The 5,456-nt window shown below is 43.1% G+C and overlaps 1 pseudogene; it reads right to left on the reverse strand.

Moving 5' to 3' along the window:
* Positions 1–4,461: 4,461 nt before the first annotated feature.
* Positions 4,462–4,942, reverse strand: LOC105884295 (transducin-like enhancer protein 4 pseudogene; annotated as a pseudogene).
* Positions 4,943–5,456: the final 514 nt, after the last annotated feature.

Raw genomic sequence — 5,456 nt, forward strand, 5'->3', positions numbered from 1 at the left:
TTTGAATGAAATTTGTGTCATAGTCCTTTGGGGGACAACACATTGGATAGCACCACACTGATTAGAAGGTAGCCCACTTTGGATATTGGCCAGCATGAATCTTTGAAATGAGATACACCTGATATGCTGGATTATCTAGGCCAGGCGTCCTCAAACTACGGCCCGCAGGCCACACGCAGGTGTTTTTGCCCATTTGTATTTTTACTTCAAAATAAGATATGTGCAGTGTGCATAGGAATTTGTTCATAGTTTTTTTTAAAACCATAGTTTGGCCCTCCAACGGTCTGAGGGACAGTGAACTGGCCCCCTGTTTAAAAAGTTTGAGGACCCTTGACTAGGCCAACCGGGCTTTCCTGTCCCTGCTTAAGGCTGGGAATTATGTTTCCCTGAATCCTTCCTCTATGTGGATTTGGGTTAAAGGTAGACAATGAGCTGAATTCACATGAGATTTAAGAGTGATCAACTGACCTGGTTTGTTCAAGATGAAGGAGTTGCCCAAGATAGAGGAATTTCAGTACTAAAATGTAAAGTTTTGAGCAAACCAGGATGGGTTTGCTAGGTTTGGAAAATGGAAGTGATGCCAAGATCTTTCCTCTTGGAAGACCATGGGGGTTTGACACAGTAATGAAGAGGCACAGAGGGATGTGCCTCCAGGATGTCCACACCCTCTGACTCGCTGACTTCAGCTAGTCCATCCACCTTCTGGCCCTGCTAACCAATAGGAGCCACCAGCCCAGCGCCAGATGCTTGGCTGCAAACCCACCGAGGTGACATTCCCGAACGGGTGGGGATTGCCCTAGAGTCAGCAGTTTCTGCACAGCTGTTATCACAGACCTCACTCTTTTGTGATTTGACTTCAATGGTAAGATATGCGTGGCTTTTGATGTGTTCCTGCAATCTCTGTTTTGCCCAATTGCACCAGCACTTTAGAATGTGTTAGTTATTGCTTGACCCTCCCACTCTCACCTTCTAGACCCTCCCTTCCTAGCTCTCTACTTTTGTATAAACTCTAACTCTTATATTAAATCTCTTATTTATCCCATAATATTGGAGTTTGCTCAGTTTTCCTGACTGAACTCTGACTGATCTACTTGGGTGTTGAGTAATCATGATGAGTTGAGTATTAAGAACCACTGCCCACGAATCAGAAGCAGGTACCAAGACTCTAATTTACACACTCAACAACAGAAAGCCAGGAACTAAACTGAAAGAAGTTAATCCCGCTATCCTCTTTTCCCACCTCTCCCCCCATCTCAGGTTTTTATTTTCTACAAAAATTCATTCTTTTTCATTTTAGCATTTATTATAATTTTTTAATTTTATGTTTACTTGGGTGGTTATTAGTTTATTGCCTATTCTTCCTTGCTTCTCCACTGAAGAATAAGATCACCTTTATGCTGTTCAATATCATATGCTGTCTACCTGTAGACTACAAAATGCCTGGCGCATAGTAGGTGCACAATAAAGTACAACGAATATGTTTAAATGAATAGATTAGAGGAAATGTGACCTGGAATCTAGGTCTCTCTTAAAGGAACACACACCCATGGATTTGTTCTTTAAATTTTAACCACAATGCGCCTCTTAGAAGAAAGAAATAAACAATTCTCCAGCTGTAAACATTGAGAGCCTTTTTACATTCCATCAGTAACATAACCCATGACCAGGTAAATACTTGTCTTCTTTATTTCCCCCAACAAAGAGAATCAATTACAAACTTCTCTGTTAATCCCCTAAGTACAATGTGAAGTCCATTAAAGACTCAGAAGTTAGTAACCCTGGGATAGAGAGTAATGTTTATACTATTAAATGAGTAATGGCTCCACATTGTCTCGGAGAGGAGAAGTTTCCTCAGTTGCCATTTGGTTTGCTAGTTGGTTTTAAATCATTTAACAGGTCAGGAAGAAGCTACACTTGGCATGAATACTAATGTTCCAACAAGCTACTAAAGAGCAACAGGCATCGTGAAAGTTAGTAACAATTTCTCACTGTCACTTTAAGTTGTTGCCTTCTATAAAGTTTTGGAAGTCATCGTACAACTACGTTAATGTGTGCTAAGTGAATTTAAAGGGCTGTTGACTTCCCAATCAATTGGACACAAGAAAAAAGTAGCAGTCCATCCAGAACCTTCCTCAGCTCTAGGCAGGGAAATGCAATTCTTGAGGACAAACATTTTCTAAGACCAGTTTCTATTTCCCTTTCAGAAATAGTCCATTTTGGAAATCATTCATATATTTTTATGAACCAGAGTTGATAATTATGCTCAGAGTATTAGCCAGAAATAGTTTCCTCACTATGCCCTGGGACCTGTGTATCAGCCCAATCTTCTAGACATCTCCTCTCTCACCTGAAGTTCCAGAAAAGGCAAGCACACATGCAGAATATGACAGAGATTTTTCAAGAGCATCAATAAATACATCAAATTCAGCAGTCACCAAACTTTCTTCTGAGAGGAAATATATGTTAACTGAGGCAGAGAAGTTAACAAATGTACTTTTTCCTAGAAAGTTACCAAGATCTCATGGTGAGTGGGTCTGTGAAGGAACCATTGTGTGGTAGGGGAAGGCTGGCCCTGTGAGCGTCTGTCCAAACATGGCACTCATCTTATAGACAGGGAAATGAAGACACAAGTGAAGAAAAAAATAGCTACCGAATTTCTTCCAAAATAAAAAATTTAAGTAAAAATAAAGGCAGTGCCCCTAATTATTATCACCATCCTCACTAGCAGAAGGAAAGCGGTTTACCATGAGCCACGAGTCACGTGGGGGAATGGAGGGACTGAAGACAAAACTACCCAGTGAGTGGCGACTTGGCAGGGTTTTGTTTGCTTGATTCATGACTGCCCGGAATCTGGACACCCTTCCTACACTGCAGGAGTCCCGGTCACATCCACCACACATGGTAGAAATCAGAATGGGACCAGATACTCTCCTCGACCGGCTCCCAGCACCTAGGGTGCAGGACCTCATCCAGCTGATTAGATGCTCCTGCCTGGGATTTTGGATAGTAAAGGAGTAAAGAAAAAACAACACAGGGACATTTGAGAAATCCAGTGGAAGAGCATAGTGGAGGCAGAACTGTGAGCCTACTGGGAAGAATCCAAGGCCTAATGGCACCAAGTGTCCAGTGCCAAGGCAGCCTCCTAGCCAGATCATTCCCAGGTGTGACTTGTTTCAAATTGGGATATGCTTCAATCTGGTCCTTCCAAATGCCTCTCCATTCTTAGTTCTTGCCCTTTCTCCAAACCTGGTTCTGCAGCTTTCTTGGGATTCAGAGGATATAAATTCCTCTTATGTTTGATTTTGCCAGGGCAGATTTGTGACTTCACAGTCTGGCAGTGGCGGTTATGGTGAGGCATAGATAAATGAAGTCTAGGCAAGATAAATGAAGTCTAGCATTGGCTTAACTGCTCAATGGCTACGTGGCCTGGGGCAAGTCAGACCCCTTCACTGGAACTCAGCTTCCTTATTGTATCATAAAAGCAGGTGGCAATCGATGGTTCCTATCACTACTGCAGTGTTATGGCCACCTTTTGTTTAGCACATCGTTATTGATGGCTAAAATGATGTCCCTAAAGTTCTTAATACCTCTGATGAATTAATTCAGTTTAACAAATTTATCGATCACACATTTTGTGCCAGGAATGAGCCTAATGCTGGTGATATCACAATGAATAAATCAGTCATGATTTCTGCCCTCTTGGGGCCTAGAAGGAAGACACAGCAACTGCCAGTCAGTTACCAGGGAGCAGAGTAAGTAAGAATCATGCTAGACCAAGAACAGCATGTCCTCAGACAGCATCGAACGGGGCCCTAACGCAAACTTCGGGAATCAGGGAAGTTTTCCCAGAAATTGTGACTTCTAAGCTTTTGTGGCAAGAACAGAGAAGAATGAGTTAGATATGCTGAAGAATGAGTTAGCTAAGATGGGGAGAAAAATTGTTCCAAACCTAAGAGACAGCATTAACATCAGAGGCCAGGAGGAAAGGAGGGGAGGTCACCATCACTGGACTGAAGTGATGATGTTGATGATGGCACAGGAGCAAGTATGGGCCAGGTCAGACTGCAGTAGGCAGGCCATATTTGAGACTTAGCATACAACTTTTTTTCAGTGCAGGGGCAGACAGCTTTATTTAACCAGTCATTGTTAGAAAGCTTTCTTTAAACAAAATAATATATTACAGATATTAGTATAATACATAATTAAGGATTCCATTCACTGTTAAGTATGCTTAACAGTGCTTCTTTCATGTTCTTCCAAGTAGATGGCTGAAGATTTGATATCATAGGTTCTTATGAGTATTCACAATTCAGTACTGAGTAGGAAGTGGGCTCAAGGAAGGGGAATGAACTCCACAAGTGTAATGAGTATTTGAAATCCTTGGTTTTAGAGAGGGTGAACAAAAGAGATGATAAAGCAAAGTGCTAAAAGGAGGAGTCCAGTTTGCATGAAGACTTGTCCTTAATACATAACTTCATAAACCATGGCCTTCTTATTAATCCCCCAAGCCAGTGACAATGTAATTGTCATCCACGGAGATACTACAGCTAAGCACCCATGAGGATCTCTGGACTGGAATATACAGACCTACGAGGTGTCCCCTGGCTTTCAGAAGGTTGTCCTTTCCAGTGTTTACGAACCATTTGCCACAGTGGGCAAACTTCAGCGATGGTACAGCGATGGTACCGTTATGTTTGTGTGGCTTGGTGACATGCAACACGTCCACCTTACTGTTCTCCATCCCCAGCGCAAGCCACTCCCTGGTTGGCAGTGGCCCAGAGAAAAGATCTGGAGGTGAAGTCGTGCTGCCATAGCTGGTGCCCTTCTCGCAGGTCCCAGGACCTGACCGTGTTGTCCAAACTGCCTCTCCAGAGCTTGGTGCCATCATTAAAAATGTCAAACAGCTGGCTCCATCTGTACGGCCCTGGAATTGCCTCACCAAGGTAAGCGATTGACAAAATTAAATTATTAATAATATTTCTGTTAACATGGTGAGCATATAATGGAAAATGAAATGAAATAAATATTAAACCAAATTCATTGTCAAGAAAACTCAGCAAGTTTGGACCCATAAGTTACAAGCACTGGTATAGTGGCATAACAGCTTTGCAAATGAGCTGAGATGTTTCTCTTCCACTCCTTCAGCCTCATCAGAAGGTGGCAAAAAGTCAAAGCAAGACCTACCCTATGAGAATGGCACAAACACAGCCAGCTGGATTGAACAGGCAGCAGAATAAGTGACATGAGGGGACAGTTTGAGTATGTGTGCTGACGTCTGAGAAGCTAAATCAGCCTCCCTGGGCGCCCTGGCTCCTTGCAGCAGGGCTGGGCCTGGAAGGTGCCCAGGCACCTGCAGCTTCCCAGAGCAGAGCGGGCCCTTGTCCTTGTCCTTACTGAGAGGCTGCTGGGGCTCGCTGCAGGGTACTCCCACTTTTCCCTTGCCAGGGTTACACAGC

Source organism: Microcebus murinus, chromosome 3, assembly GCF_040939455.1.
Source record: "Microcebus murinus isolate Inina chromosome 3, M.murinus_Inina_mat1.0, whole genome shotgun sequence".
NCBI lineage: Eukaryota > Metazoa > Chordata > Mammalia > Primates > Cheirogaleidae > Microcebus > Microcebus murinus.